Source organism: Triturus cristatus, chromosome 2_1 (assembly GCF_964204655.1).
Source record: "Triturus cristatus chromosome 2_1, aTriCri1.1, whole genome shotgun sequence".
Classification (NCBI taxonomy): Eukaryota; Metazoa; Chordata; class Amphibia; order Caudata; family Salamandridae; genus Triturus; species Triturus cristatus.
In genome coordinates, this window is record NC_140581.1 from 1,097,679,853 (window position 1) to 1,097,697,107 (window position 17,255).

The 17,255-nt window shown below is 41.5% G+C and overlaps 1 long non-coding RNA gene across 1 annotated transcript in view; it reads right to left on the reverse strand.

Annotated features, from left to right (window-relative positions):
• Positions 1-6,026: 6,026 nt before the first annotated feature.
• LOC146866429 (uncharacterized) overlaps positions 6,027-17,255 on the reverse strand; it is a 288,212-nt gene continuing 276,983 nt past the window's right edge. The window contains exons 5-6 of the long non-coding RNA XR_014976803.1: positions 6,257-6,364; positions 6,027-6,159 (exon numbers count right to left, since the gene is read on the reverse strand). This is a non-coding gene — a long non-coding RNA (uncharacterized LOC146866429). The remainder of the gene's footprint in view (positions 6,160-6,256; positions 6,365-17,255) is intronic.

Sequence of the window (17,255 nt, forward strand, 5' to 3'; positions counted from 1 at the left end):
GACAGAATGAGAGAGGGGGGAATGTTGTGGGTGAATGGGTAAATGCGGTGTAGGGGACATGATAATAGCAAGTAAGTATGAAGGGTGGGAAGGAGTGTAAAAGTGACAGAATAATGAAGTGATGGTAGATAGAGGGAGTAGGGCGAGTGTGAATTAGTAACACAGTGGAGAGAGGGGGACAGAGTGAGCGGGGAGATTGTGAAGCAGTGGAAGGTATGGTTGATAGATTGAGTGGGGAGAGTGTGAATAAGTGATATAGCGGACAGAGGGACGGATGGAGTGAGTGTGGGGGAGTGTGGATTAGCGGTAAAGTGTATAGAGGAGAAGTAGAAGAAAGGGTGGTGAAAAGGGCAGGGTGGTTAATGGGTAAATATGAATGAGTAAGGAAGTACGATAGGTATGACAGGTTTGGCTATAGGAAAGAGTTGAAATAAGTGTAAAGGGCTTCATAAGCGAAGGGAACATGTACAATAAAGGGATTGGTATGGTGTGGAAACTAATAGCAGGGATTGTTAAATGACAACGATGTAAAGAAGATTAGCACACAGTAAGGTGGATTTTACTCATTTGTTATCAACAGTTATTATTACATTATGAAATTAATTTTGAACTAGTATGTTAATTGAGAATGTTTGTTTACTTACAGTTACCCCTGATGAAGGGCATGTGTAAGCCCGAAATGCATTGGGTTCAATAAAAGAACACTGCTTAGATCCTACCATGCTTTTCAATCGTGTTCTTTGACGAGGTCCGGATGGACACACTGAGAGCATTAGAAGAGTGTGAAATAGTATGGCAACATACACGTGGCTCATCCACAAAAAGTGAAGAAACGATGAAGAAAGTACGGAGTAATATTGGTGTAAATTTGGTGGAATTAGACAGTAGAATTTGGTGGAGATACTCAGAAAATGCTATGCCACTGGGTTGGGGCGGAAAAGTCGCTCCACAGTATGTTGTGTATTCCTCCTAGCCTGTGCCACTCTCCATCTCGGGAGCTCCCGCGACCGGCTTCAGCCTGCCTCCATGTTTCTGCCTTAATACTTGAAACTCAGTCTAGGCGTCGGACTCTGAGGGTTCTCAATATTCAGGAGGGCACAGAAAAAGGTGACATAAGAAGTTTGATTTGTAAATTACTGAGTGAAGGGATATTACAAGACAGGTCATATTTGGATCTTGAAAAGGAAATTCAAAGAGTGCACAGGGATTCCTTCAAGTTAAACCCTAATAGGAAGACTCCCAGAAAGATTCTGATTAACTTTCTCACCAATGCAGTTAAAGAGCTGGTGTTGGGACGTGCTCTGAAGGAGAGATCCCTGAAGTTTGGGGACTTTAATTACCAAGTGAGATCAGACATAGGCAAGAGAGCCGCACAGAGGGAAGGGGAGTTGAGTACCAGGATGAATGATCTGCGGGGTAAAGGTGCTAAGGTTCTGATGAAGTTCCCAGCGGTGTTAAAAATCATGTGGAGAAATAAGATGCATGACATCAATAACCCTAAAGAGGTGAACACCCTTTCAGCTCAGATGGAGGGAGCCTCAGCAGCCGCTTTTTCCTCTGGCTTGTAATGGCTTGTAGGTGTGATAAGAGTAGGAATAGTAGGTATCAATCAAAGGTTAGTTAGAGTAGTTAGTAGTATTAGGCTTTCTTTTTTGTTTTTGTTTAGTGCACTTTGATTATCTCTCTTCGGGAGGGGGGTCACAAAGGGTGGATACTATTGCCTAGGGATAGGAGGGGGGGTTTCTGGGGGGGGCCAAGGGGGACACCGGGTGGTGAGAGCCTGGGAAAAAAAGAAAAAATGCGTCCTCGACTTGCCAAATTTTAGTCAGTTCAATGTTATTTCTGTGTCTTATCAGCTTAGAATGTTTCAATCAGAGCCTAAGCAGAGAGAACTAAAAGGGCATAGAGTAGGAAGATCTAAGCATGACTAAGTCAGATTCAGTTCAGTTTATATCCTGGAATGTTAATGGTCCGAGGTCTAGGAAGAAAATAGTTCGGGTGACAGCATATCTCAAGAATAGTGAGGCACATATAATACTGCTTCAAGAAACCCATCCAGAACAAAAGGAATGCGGATCCTGTTTTAGCAAGTTACGTTGGGTAGACGATGTTGTGTGCTCAGACCAGAGAGGCTGCCCTAATTATTAGAATTAATTCAGGAATAAGGTTATTGAACAATTGATGTCTCTGGTAGGTGGCTGGTGGCTAGTATAGTGATTCAAGGGATGCCAGTATCCTGCGCAACATATTATGATCCAAACAATTATGTTTCAGAAGCGTTAATAAAGTTGGAATCTTGCCATTTGGAGACTACGGCCCCAGTTATACTCGGGAGGGATTTTAATATAGATTTAATAAAGAGTTGGATAGAACATCAAAAGTAAAATATCTTAGCTCCCCTAAGACAATCCCCGGATTGAAAAATATGATGACTGAACTCAGTCTGGTAGATATCTGGCGAAGCAAGATGGAAGAAGCCAGGGGCTTTACATTCTATAGTAATAAGTATGGGCATCATTCCTGGATGGATTATTTTCTGGTGGACCAGGAACTGAACGCTGAGGTTGAAGCTGTAAATCATGCCCTGCAGTTCTTTTGGATCATTCTCCAGTGGTCCTGTCTTTTAAATACCATCAAAAAAAGGGGCAAAGAAGGTGGACCCTGGATAGGACTATCTTGTTAGACGAGGGGGTGATATCTGATTTAGCGGATAAGACACTTTAATAGGGACAAATAGTCTGGTATTCTTTCAAAGCATATTTAAGGGCAGTATTAGCTCTATAATGATAGGTAAGAGGCGCGATGTGTGACAGAAAGACGAGGAATTGCAGAAATTAAGGCTAGACAACGTGAACTTCAGAAGGCTTAGCTCAAGGGATCAGACAGGATATTAGTGCTTCGTAGGGGATTGGAGGATCTGCAGGCTGAATATCAAGCTCAGTTAGATAAAAGGTTGTTGGAGAGATGGAAAGTTAGCAAGCTCTAGCATTTTTCTTATGGTGAAAGGTGTAGCTCGCTTCTGGCCTGGAAAGCTAAATTTGATAAGGCTAAAAATTCAATATTGAACTTGATAAATGCAGACACCGGGGTGTTGTTAAATACTAATGCAGATATTGGAGAACACGCTTGGAGATATATGAGTAGTCTGTATAGAGAGGATATACAACCAAGGAAAGAATGTATAGAAGCTTGGTTAAAGGGGACGGAGCTTCTGCAATTATCAAACAAGCAAAAGGGAGTCTTAGTGGCAGAGATTACGGAGGAGGAGATTAGATCACAATGCAGGAAAATGACAGCCGGGAAAGCGGCTGGGCCAGATGGCCTCCTAGTTGAGATATATACCCAGATTATAGATAAATTAGCTCCAATACTGAAAGATATATTTAATACAATATATATAGAGGGTGAGGGAGACCGCTTATCTTGGTCAGAGGCAACTGTAGCTTTAATCTTGAAACCGAAAAAGACCAGTTGAGAGTAGATTCGTATAGACCAATATCGCTCTTGAACATTGATTATAAGATCTTTTCAGGGATGGTAGCTTCAAGAGTAGCACAGGTCATTAGAGGAGTCATACACTCTGACCAAAGAGGTTATATTCCATGGAGGCAGTTCAATGAGCTCACGGATTTGATGATGGGGGTTACTGAAATGGCAGAGGTCCAGAATTTGCCTGTGACTTTAGTGGCTGTGGATGCAGCAAAGGCCTTCAATTAAGTACATTGGGGATACTTTTGGGAATCTTTAAGAAACTTTGGTTTTCCACAGAACACGGTGAGGTCTGTGCAAAACCTAAACCGCCTCCCTAGAGCAAGGGTGTTGATAAATGGAGAGCTGTCAGACTGGTTCGACATCACTAGGGGCACGAGACGGGGTTGTCCCCTGTCACCGCTTCTTTTTAGCTTGTATATGATCCCTTTGCAAATCAGATACGAGCAGACCCCACTATTATCCCCTTCAAGTCAGCTGGATTAGTAGTGAAATTGGCGTTATATACCGATGATCTGATCCTCTACACCATCAACCTGCAGGCGGCAATCCCTAACCTGATGGCAAAGGCACAGAGCTTCGGCAAGATATTGGGGTATAAGGTGAATGTAGATAAAACCGAAGTTAGAGATTGGAACCAGGACAATAGTAGCTGGGAGGCCAAATCTCAAATGCAATATCTGGGCATCCTAATTACACAAAAACTTGCAGATATTCCTAGAGGAAACTGGAAAAAGTGAGACAGGAAATAGGGAGACTGTTGATAAGATGGGCCAACTTACCTCTAAACAGGTATGGTCGAGTTAATCTTATCAAGATGATCGTCCTCCCCAAAATAACATTTCTCTTTAATTCTATACCCCTAACATTTCAGAGGAAGGATATAGCTAAGCAGCTTTATCTGGGCATCAATGGGACCTAGGATAGCATGGAAAAAGTTGAGGAGGAGGTTGGAAGTTGGGGGGACTGGTTTTACCGGATCTGCTTGTATACTGCTACGCTTTTCATTTTAAAAACGTTCGTATGTTAGCAAACAAGCCAGACAGGTCATCAATGGGGTTACTTTTTGAGGCAATGCTGGGAGATTTGAGTCAAGGTCGGTGTCACTTCCTGTTTAAATACGGAGACCCAAAATATTTTATAAACGTGCGGTTGAAGATCTTGAAATCTGCCTTAAGCACATGGATGTATTTTCGGAAGAGGTTGCGAGTACAGTGTTATTTTTCCTGGGCACTGATTTGGGATTCCCCAGGTACACTGGATTGTCTGATTGATCAGCTTAATCAGCCCTTAAAATCGGCGGGTTTACGCTATTGGGCTGTCCGAAGATCGCCACCTACTGGACACTGGTATGTAACTTTTTGGAGGAAGTGATTGGTCAACAGGTCAAGGTAAGCCCTCGACTTGTATTCTTTGGGCTATATCAAGAATCATGTGTACGAGTAAATTCTGTTATATCTAAATTTGCCTTCTATGTGATTCTGTTGGCAAGGCGAGAAATTTACAGGCTCTGGAAATCAGAAAGCCCCCCATGTTTTGCTGACTGCCTCAGAAATATTAACTATACAAGTCAGGTTGATGTTGCTTGTGATGCTAAAAGTCTGGAGAAGGTCTGGGCAATGTTTGTCGATTGGAGACAACACAGAAGCAGGTCCAATGATTAAGCCTTAAATGCTGGAGGTCCCTGCTCCCTTACGCCCTGGTCTTTAAGGGAGGGAGAGGAATGTGGAAACAGCTGTAATCTTTGTGTGGAGATGCTCATCTTTCCCTTCCCTCATTTAAGGGGCAAGAGCTATACCAGCAAGAGAGTTGGCAAATTGAGGACTTTAAAAAAATAAAAAAAGAGTTCAAGTTTGTCTGTGTTTTGATGAGTCGGTATGTTACAGATATAACTTAAAGCATTTTAAACTGAAAAAGTCCTACATCTGTTTCTAGCATCAATATTGTAACTTGCAGATATGTAATTCATGCATGAGCCACAAACCTTGAAATAGTTGTAAATATATGAAGTATACTAATGTATGTATAACCTGTCCTGTCCAGGTGCAAATGGTACTAAAAATGTGGAAAGCGTGCATGTTACTTGGTGTGTGCGAAGTTGCAAAGATTCTGACTTTATACATGTGTAAACTATTTTTTTTAAATTCACAATTTTCATGAAATTCATGAAGTTTGAAAAATGAAGAAAAGACAAGTGGTGAGATAAACCCTCTGCTAATGGTAGATATGCAGGATCAAATTCGTCAAAGAAACAATTTTGGTGAGAGAAATATCCTGCAAAAATGGTTTTGTGAGAAAATTCTTTCACAAACTTTCAAAACCTTTTTGCATGTCAATCTTGTCTGGCTGAAATCCTACAACTCTGCAAACTTTTCACACTGTACAATTTATACAGTTCACTAGCTTTCCCCAACTTTGAGGATGAAGTTTAACACTTCAATCAGATAGGCATGGTAGAGATAAATTATTACAGTTCACAGAGAAAAAGAACTGAAAAGCTAAATCATAGTCTATCCAGTACGTAGACTCACCCTGAAGCAAAGGAAGAAGATTTGTCTTCATGGAAGACAGGAACTGTGAATTCAGTAAAGGGCGTATCTGAAGGTGGGAAGTCACATGAGCGAGAGGAGGGTCAGTCCTCTACCAGGGCTCTGCTCCACACTCGGAGGACTACACAAGAAGAGAAGTTAACCAGAAAAAAGATGACATTCCCATTCGATCTTGAACACTACGAAGTTGATGCGCGATACAGTGGCAATATACTCACCATCGAGGACTGGGTCGATGTGTAAAACACAGGAGACATTTAACGTCGAGAGGCCATCCAACATCGAGACACACGAATCTGCATTTTACATCTCTGAATCTTCTGATTCTAACAGAAAAATTAAGATGAGAAGACTCTCAACATCTTCAGAATATTCAGGAGCATGTTCACCATCATCGTCAGTAGTCATTTCATTTGCACAGACACCCTGGCACTCACAATATTGTAGGTTTCATTAAAGAAAGTAATCTGTCAAGCTGACCCAAAGAGAAAAGGATGAGGAGATATTCCTCGTGACACAGGAAACATGGAAAGTACAATCAACTATTCCATCATTAGTTTATTTTAAATAGTAACAGATAGTAATAAAGATGCAAGTGCTGGAACAAAACAATCTTGTTAATACAATCATAAAGTCTTTTCCATGATGTAAATAGTGATCCAGTCCTTGTTACATAGAACCCGAAACAGCCAACGCGCGTTTCGTCACCACTGTGACTTTCTCAAGGCTTAGAACTGTCTAAATTTGTACGGAGAAGTTAGACGGCTCGGAGAATGTAATCCAAATGATTTTCTGAGATCAGCAATCAAAGTGTAATTGTAGCTATGTCTCTTTCATTTGCGGTCTCCGTTACCACTGATAATAAGATAAGTGTATCCCCAAGGGATTCCTAGTCTTTGGCTTTGTCAATGAGCAATTATTCCTAATAGTGTAACCGATAGTCAGCCCGGCAGCTAAAGTACTATGATAGGTCCCCATTTACGCACCGAAAGTCGTCAAATGAAAACATCACCGCCCGCCTCTGCCGACTATCAGTTTGAACAGTTCTAAGCCTTGAGAAAGTCATGGTGGTGACGTAACGTGGGTTGGCTGTTTCGGCGTTCAGACCCTTCTCCTGATTCTGTGTTGGTCTTGGCTGTAAAGAAAGTCCACTGTACTAATCCTTCATCCACAGTTCCACCAGACAAGTAGAGTAGAAAACGTGACTCTGTGGGGCACTGTGAGGTATTACAGCTACAAACATGAAATCTGAAAGTGCGACTGCCCTACTTGGCAGATACGACCAATCTGTATGGGACTCTCGCTAGCAATTTGTGGATGATCTTCCAAGAGATCACAGAGGGGATTTTATAGAAGTTATGAATGAGAGCATGATGGTGTGTAACCAAGTTATCAGGGCTGCTGCTTAGTCTTCTTTATTAGCAGCACATGAATATTGACACTGATTAGCCTTAAGAAGACATTCTTAGTTTCGATTGACAGCTCTCAAATAGGAGTCTCAAAAGAGGCTAATCAGCATACCTTTCTCTGGTACGACTTTATTTGGAAGTCATACCTATGATGAGATGAGTCGGATTAAAATTGGACAGAGACTCTAAAAGCTGTTGAACTAGAGAAATGTGAGGAGCAGAAAAATCATTCTTACAAGCCATATGAACAACACTATTATCCTCAGAGTGCGCAACCTCCTCAGAGGACACCAAGAGCAACAAAAAAGGACTTTCCAACAAAAGCAAATGTGAGAACCAAAAGAAAAAGTTATCCAACAAATGGCTCAGGCAGGAAAACCCGCTGCAGGCCCAAACAATGAGCCTCTGCTTTCCCTTCTTCCACTACCCACTCCGTTAGAGATACGTTTTTCCAAATACTTGGAAGAGTGGACTTCCATCACAAAAGAGGCATGCATACTGAATATTGTACAGAATGGTTACTGTCTTAGATTCATTAATCCTCTACCAGCTATTCCGTCAGAAACATCCACTCAACATATGGAGATGCTACAAAAAAGGTCAATATTCTGCTGTAAAAGCAAGTGGTGGAGCCTGTACCTCTTCCCCAAAGAGGAAACAGAATGTATTCCTGTTACTTTTTGGTGAAAAAGAAAGCTCCAAAGTATAAATTCAGAGCCATCCTAGATCTGAAAGTGCAAAACAATGGATACAGAGGGAGGAATTCAGAATGGCAGCATTACACCAAATTTATTCTCAAATCCAGCAAGGAGGCTTGCTATGTTTCATAGGTCTTCAGGATGCGTTCTTTCATATTCCAATAGCCAGAAAGCGCCACAAATTTCTGAGATTCGTGGCCGGAAACAACCTCTACCAATGCAGAGTACTTCCTTTCGACCTCAAATCAGCCCCATAAACTTTGACAAAGGGCATGGCTGCGGTCGCACAGTTAAGGAAACTCTAGGTCTTTATCTACCTGTATCTGGATGACTCATTAAGGCTTCAAAGCACCAACAAGATTGTCAACATTATCAAATAAGTGTCTTTAGTCTTAACCTCTTAGGTCTACAAGTCAATCACGAAAAATCAACCTCATCACCAGTGCAGTCTCTTCATTATCCAGGAACAAATATTAATACCATAAAAGCAAAAGTGTATCCTTTGGAGTAGAGACTGTTATCCATACGTTTGAAATGTTAGCCTCTAACAAAAGATACGGCAAGGCTCATCTCTAGTGGGCTTGAAGGCTTCCTGCATCTTTCTAACACAGAATAGTCACTTCACATGAGACCACTACAAAAGTGTCTAGAAGATTAGTGGAGACAATATTCCTGCAATTGGAAGACAAGATCACCCTTTCCCTCAAAGCAAAGCATTCTCTCAAATTATGGTATCAATTGAAAAATCTACTCTTCGGAATGCCTTTTCATCCAGAGGTGCCATCACAGACAATAGTGACTGATGCCTCACTTTCAGGTAGGGGTGTGTACATGGATCACCTTCACATACAGGGAATGTCGTCCACTAAAGAAATGCCATACCACATCAACTTACTGGAACTGAGAGCTGTTCACTTGGCTCTGAAATCTTTCCAACCCTCTTTCAAGACGGACTTACTCTTTTTTCAGATGGGCAACACGACAATGATGTACAATCTAAACAAACAAGGAGGAAGAAAGTCCTAGAGCCTTATTTTTAAATTTAGACTCTCCACAAGTAGGCTTCCAAAGTGATTTATTTGAGCAGCAACGCAACTGGACCCTAGGATAGTCCTGTGCAACTGAACCACCTAGGCTTCCAGCCACACAGTTCCAGAATGGAATTAGAACTAACTCTGAAAATACACAGGGTTGCATGGCCACATGAGGGAATGCTGAGATGCTAGTGTGTGCCATGGAGCATGCAACGATGTTACACTTATCACTGGGATCCCAAACCATATGGAAGTGGTTGCTGGCCTGAAACCAATGGATCACTGCAGCCAATCCCCAGACATCCAGAACACTCCAGTGGAGTTCATCAGCAGATCTATTGAAATAATTCACGAATGGGTACTCAATGACTCGACGCCTTCTGCACCTTGGGTTTTCCTCACTTAGATATATTCGCTATAGCAAAGAACACAAAATGCCCAGACTTCGCCTCAAAGTTGTACCAATCTTGACAATTGGAAATGCCTAGACTTTCCTGTTTTCAGTTTCTATTTTTAGTAAATTCTGGTGGGGGTTTTCAGTGATATCAATACCTTAAAAAACACTGGTTATCAGTGGTTACACATGTTCACACCTTTAAAAATAACAGAAACAGTGTTTTTCTGGTGTTTATGGAACATTTTCTTTTATTATGGCTTGCTTTCTGCACTGATAGTACATGGTATATAGACAGTGTACGTACAGTGTATATGAGGCCCAAATACATTTTTACAAATCAAACTTATTGTAGTACACCATACAATACTTCTTCAGTGAGGCTTTGGTCATGCACGCTCGCTCTTTCTGTCCCATGTAAACTTTTATCTGTGAAAAGGCCCTCTCAACATGGGCACTTGAGATGGGCAATGCCAAAACAACCAGTATACAATTTGCCAACTCTCGCCACTGATATAGCTTACCATGCCAATACTGGTGCACCTGAAGATTGCGATTCTCTGGGACAGGTTCTGCAAAATATGCGTTGAACTAGGCGCATATGCCTATTGAAGCGGTCAAAAATGAAGCAGTATTTATCAAAGTCCAGAGGAAATTCCTCTTTACAGAAGGGATCTAGAACTTGTGCAGAGTACCACAGTGAGGCTTCATTGATTTCAAATGCCATGGTTGGTGAAGGGCCATTTCTATGCATCGTTGCAAGCCATTTCTCGTGCCTTGTAAAATAGAATTTCCCGAATTGCTCCTCAACATTTCTTTGCTTACCAACTGGCAAGCATTCTAACATGGCACATGTTGCAGTGCTAAAGTCACTAAAAGTGTCGCCCAGCCTACTCTCGAGTAGGGGCGGCTCCTCCACATGGGTGGAGGAGCATCGCCCCACTGCTTTCTCGCAGTGCGAGAAGCAGAAACATAAAATGGTATTTTAAATACCATTTTATGTTTCTGCTTCTCGCACTGTGAGAAAGCAGAAGTGTATGCCTGGTTGGGGGTGGGCAGGTGGGCGGTCCTGCAGGAGTCCAGGGGAAGAGTGGCTTGCCCACTCTGAGTGAGCTGACTGTTTTGGGTGGCCCCAGGGCCGACCAAACCAGTCATACGTACTCTGCATTTTCTCTATGTTGACTGCATGCAGCCTACATAGAGAAAATGGGCTCCCCATAAACACCAGTAGGGTTGGCGTCCAAACCAGTCACAGCGCTGCCATTGCAGCGTTGAGATTGGCTTAGGGGAGGAGAGGAAGGCTGCCTGCTTCCTGTAAGGCAGCGGCGCAGAGAGAGGAGACCTGACGTGGGACCGGAGGCAAAGGTAAGTTTTTTTTTTAATTACTCCCCCCACCCAGCGCGAAACCCTCCTTGACCGACACCCCAGCCGGCCGCGACTGCTCTCAAGGAGAAGTTTCACATCTACACCTATTATGCTGAACACTTGGTGGACAAGGGTGTTTTCAGACTCTAGCTTTTTTATTATGTCCACTACAGCAGTCATGTTTCCCTGTAAAAATTCTAAGAATCAGTAGAATGTTCTTTTTTCACATCACTATCAATATGCTACCGAAGAGCCTTACATTTCTTGCCTTTCGCATCATCGCTAAGCCAAAATGCTGTAAATGCTCGCCACATGGATATTATAGCATTCACAGCCTCTAGGATTGAGAACCATCAGCAAATGACACAGTTGGGATGATTCTTTCCCGACTGAACACACGCGGGTGCGTGCATCTACTAAAAGTGATCTCAATTTACAAGGGAGCACCTTAATGCTAAAAATACTGGAATAGCCTTTTTGAGCAACCATTTCAAGGCTTTTTTAATAATTTGCAGATTGCACTTGAGCCAGGGTTGTCTTCTTTTAAGAATAAATAGTTGTAATTTTGAACGGAACTATCATAATATATATATGGGCCCCATGAATCATACGAGAGGCTATTACTTCTAAAAACTACATAAGAAATAAACCGTGGCCATCAACAATTGATATAGAGGCCCCTTGTTGGAAATGTGTGGAATTTTTTCCCGACCTGGAATCTAAACATAGAGGTTTCTATTGGTTTTGTTTAAAAGCCTTTTAATCAATTCAAGAGAGTCCATCATTTTGTCTTGATAAAGATGGAAATATTTTACACCCATCGAAACGAGTCAACGCCTTTTTAACCACATAATCCGTGAACACGGGCGGTAGAACGAGTAGAAAATTATAAAAACACCAAGTTCCACGCCATATGTATTGTTATACCATGGATATGTAAATTTTAAAAGACATATGTTGTTTGTCTGTTTTATACTCACTTTCTTTCAGTATTTATTGTTTATGTCTTTTGCCAGTCTACTGTAATTATGAATTGTTTATGTGATTATTGCCAGACATATGTCAATGATTGTACTGTTTCTTTTTATTTGAGATTTTGTAAATAAATCTATTTTTGTATATTTCAGTTTTTAGATAATTTTATTGTTTTTTTACCCATTTGTTGATTATATATGGTCCAATCGTCTCTAGTACGAGTGAGTGAGTGACAAGAGTGAGGTTTCGGGTAGGTTTTAAGTGTAGCAGTCTGTCAAGCATGTAGACAACGAAGCTTTGTCCAAAGGACTCTTTCTTTTCTCTCTTTCTTTGATACCACACAAAGCACAAAATGAGAAATGTTTGAATTTTAGTTCCCACGCACAACAAAACAATGCATCAGAATGGACTACAAAGTCAATAGAATTCTTCATTAACTCTGAAGATTGTAAAGAGGCTTTCGGTATACCATCTAGCAAGTGGCAGGGATCTGGTACAGGAAAACACTTTAGCTCAGGAATCAATTTTGACAGGTCATCACACAACTTTTTCATGTACGTAGCTGAATCACTGGAATTACAAGCAATAGCTCTCCAATCTTTGTTGAACTTGGTAAGAACGTTTTGCAACAGCATTACAAAGGGCTACTGCGTTCCATGTTCTACAAAAGTCTGATGTCAAGTTTTCACCACTATCCTAGATGCTTGGCGACAGCACTCTTTTCACATTTATCTGTCACTACACCTTGCATTGAATGTTTAAAGCTTAGGGTGTTTAACAATTCACCTACTATCAATACTGACTCACTAGTAAACTTGGCTGATGTATGAAAGCATTTCACTCATTCTCTGTCTGTGGGTAAATATGATAGTACATGTTGGGAAAGATTCTTATGATACCAGCTATTTTACCTATCAGTGAAAGAATCAAACATAGCCAAAATATCAAATATGATTTTGATATTTCCTGATTCTCTACAGTTTATAAAATAACTAAATAAAACCTAAAACATGCTCCTAAGCATTGCATCTTTAGACCAAAGACCGCAACACTGAAAAAAGCAAAAGGCAGAGGAAACAGTATTTTAGTGACATCCCTAAAAAACAAACCTTAAGCAGAATAATATTAGCCCACTCTTTCTTGCTGCTACCTTGTGTAACAAAGTTACATTGTAGTGGCCCCTTCAGGAAGGAATAAAAATGATTCTTTCACTCTTCTTTACTTTTTTTTAATGCCATTTAGTTTGTTTTTGTGCAGGTGTTTTTTCAGTGGTAAAATGTTTACACTGGTGAGTGTTATTTCCATTTCTGCGGGGTTTTATCAGTTATTATAGGTTTAAACCGAAAACAGGATAGCCTAGAAATGCCCACAGTTCTCTGTGCCTTTCCATCGATATCCCTGATTCCAGCAGGGATCATCAAGTTGCCTTACCTGAGAGCTAGAATGATTTTGATAGCTCCGGAGTGGCCCTGACAGTGTTGGTTCACAGATCAGATGTACATGTCGGAACGACCACTAAGCCACCATGCTGACCGGACCTTCTCATTACATTTGAAGGCTAAATTGTTCATCCCAACCTTCCATCTTTGAGTTTGGTAGCCTGGCTTCTAAACTCGTACAATTTGGACACTTGAGCCTTCCACAAGAATATATGGAGATTCAGAACAAGGCTAAACGTCCATCCACATAAGCCTCTTATGGAAGAGATTTTTTATCTGGTGTTCTGACAAGAATGTTGATCCATCTACATGACAAGAGGAAGCTTTACTACTGTACTTGATTTATTTGGCCAAACCTGGTTTACAATTTTTTTCTATTAAAGTCCTTTTGGCAGCTATTTTTACCTACAGAAAATGTTCTTCACAAATCTCTTTTTTCAATATCTCAATTGTTAGGGTCTTCAATCAATCAGTCAAATAACTTTATTTGATCAAGTTAAAACATAGATTGTAAAAGTGCAATACAAGACAAAAGTAACAATTCATGAGAATCAGTACAAATTGCAGAGTTAAAATAGCATTGTGGTAACCAAATTGCAGACACGTCAAACATAGCAATGTAGAGGAAAAAAGTTAGTTAATACTACGAATAGGTGACATGAATGTTAAAAACCTCACACAGGGTCCGCCAAGCTATCCAGTTACCCACTTGCTAATTCATGATATAATCAATACGTACATATGCCGTTTTTCATCCTTTCTTTGTGTTTCCACAAGTTCCGAGTTTCTGGGTTTATAAGGTGCTACGTGACAGGTAATATAATTGAGTTTACCTCTTAAATAGTCTATGGGTTCTCAACTGAACATGATTTCCTCCATTTCGTACAGGACCAAAGGACTGTAGCTAAAGTGAAACATATAAATGGGTCTTTACGTTTTTTGAGGAAAAATTGAGTGGGACAACATTGACTAAAATTATATTGTTGCAATAGAGGTAAAATATACATTGATCTTTGTTTTTAGTAGAAGCCACAAAAGAAAAATAAGTGAAGGTCCGACTGCTCAGAGCTACCTTTACATGGGCAAACTGTTAAATCGCTAAAGCAATATCTCATTGATGGAAAGCCCAACATCAGTGGAATTAAATTCAGACAAAGCCTTATAAAGATAAATCTGTGTTGTAGATTTCCGACCCTCTCTAAATAAGAATAATCCGGGGGGGGGGGGGGGGGGGGGAATTTGATATAAATTTACAGAAGCTTTTGCATAGTTTTTTCCCTTCTCTCATAATCTACCTTCGATAGAAATATAGGGGTCTATTATAATGGCGGGCGCATCGCCACCGCCCATATGGCGGTGGCGATCCGCTCACCATTATTCCCCGCCCGCATGCAATTTACCCCCGCCTGATTATGTTGGCAGGGGGTACCGCAGCAGACGGGAAGACCGTCAGCCACTTTTCCGCCCGGTCGATGAGTCGACCGGGCGGAAAAGGTTTGAATATGGTGGCAGTGTCTGTTAGACACTGCCATCCATATTACAATGCATGCGGGGAACAGCCTTTCCGTGGCGGCGTTACCGCCACGGAAAGGCATGCGGATTTAGCAAATGGGGGCCCGTTGCTGGACCCCAGGATGTTGGGGGGGGTTTGGGGGGCACATGGGGTACCTAGGGTACCCCCTGCATTGGCACAGACAAAGTTGCAGGCACCGCGCGGTGCCTGTCACCTTGTGCATGCCAATGCACGACGTGCATTCCCAGCATTGTGGCGGGTGGTGCTGTGAGCACCGCCCACCACAATGCTGGGAATAGAGGATGCCACTGCCACCGTGGCGGTGGCATCCTAATTGCTGGCGCGGGACCGCCGCACCACTGGCGGCCGGTCCCAGCACCGCTAGGGTGTCCGCCCGCCATTCTAATAGGGCCCATAGTGTTTACTTGGATTTTAGAAAGTTTCTGGCACGCACTGGGGTTAATGAATAACTCAGCTACACTTAATGATGTCAATGTGTTCTTTACATACTGTAGCCATGTGATCTTATGTGCGTTATTCAATAATAAACAATTTTTTGTTATTGATTAAGTTACGTTAACAGTGTTCCTTCGCCAATTTCAATGTCATTAGAGGATAGGTGCAAGCTAAATAGTGTCAGTCACTTATGGTAAACCAAGTTCTACATGGCAGATGTAATTGGAAAAGGAGTACAGAACTGATGCCAACATGCACACTAATATTTTAGATAATTAATCCAAATTCCAGATAGATTATAGGATGTGCTACTAACGCCAAGGCGCCTGTCCAATGGCGTCTTTCGGTAAACATCCAGACTATAGTGCAAAAAGGAAGGATTCCTTTTGCTGGCGTGAGCACCCTTCCATGGGCTATCGAGTAGCCATCATCAAAGTTAATTCAGTTTTGTTAAAAAAACATATGTACCAATAATCATTGATTTTCGAATCGATTTATTCTCGACGATGATTGCATTCAAAGCTTCATGCAAAATTACTTCCTTATCAAGCTGGGAAAGAAACGTCCAACTTATATGTACTTCAACAGTAAACCCAATGCATTTCGGGTCCCATTAAGACCCTTCATCAGGGGAATTTCTTATCATAGCTGTAGATACAAAGAACAAAAAGGCAATTCAATCTATAGTCCAAATGATCTTAACATCATGAATCAAAACGCAAGAGTAGAAGCATTCAGATCGTGCCGTAAATTGAGAGGTTGGTGCGGGGTAATATCCAAGTAAAAGCAATATTGTGCGTTATAGCAGTGTATTAGAAAATAAACGTTGACGCAATTCTTAAATAAGCAGGCGAGTTCTTGCAATTCACACGGTTTAACCCACAAAAAAGTGCACTCGAACAACTGTCTAAAATATCGGTGCGTATTAGTGACCTATCAAGTGCTTTTAGTTTCAGTATAATCAGACTATAGTTGATGTTCGCATTAGAAGTGCAATGATTGTTACTGAAACGAATAGTGAACGCGTAGAGCATCGGTTGTGGTGCCAGCGGTACCGTTGTTAAAACGGGTGTTCGCTCATAAAATGAAATGAAACTTGCAGTGAAAAAGTGAACGCGCTACTAAGCGGCTTTAGAGCAGCTGATAACATAGGTTAAACAAGGATGCCGTACAAGCTTACCCGGTTAGTAAATTCAAGCTGCGTCCGGCGGAACCACGTCAGATTACGTGACTGGCGTGCTTACATCGGACTGGTGGTGACTTAAATTGGTGGAAAGTGATGACGGAAAACATCCGTTAGTGCGAAGCGCTAAACATAGAAAGAGTCTATGGGTATAAGGTTAAATAAATCATGCTGATAAGCGTATTATGGAAAACGTGAAATCAAGTGTTCATACGCATTAAAGATGAATCGACAATATTGGAAAAGGAGCCAGGCATGAACACAACCTTCTTTAAAAATCCATCCTCCAGCTTTTGGAGGGAGTCTGTGGGTGCTGTTCCCCACACCCCTGACCCATACGTAGCAGGGGAGATGATCTTGGCAGTATATACCTTTTTTATAGGCTCATTTGGTTTTGATCCCACTTTTTTAATAAAACTGAAAATGGCTGCCATACTTCTCTCCATTACTAAAGCCCTGTTGGCCACCATATTTGACCAGGACTGTTTTTTATCAAACGATACCCCTAAATAGGGGAAGGTGTCCACCACACTCAATCTTCGAGCCCCTATATAAAAGTAAGGGATTCTTTTGGAGGGAAATGCCCCCGTTACTAATACAAAGGATTTGGATTAATTGACCCTCAGAGCCAAGGTTTTCATGAAATCTACATAGGCCACAATAAGATGTTGTAAGGCTATTAAAACAGTGTCATCTGCGTATGCCAGTATTGGGAGTATGACTGTATTAAAAGAGGGAACATCGGGAGTAG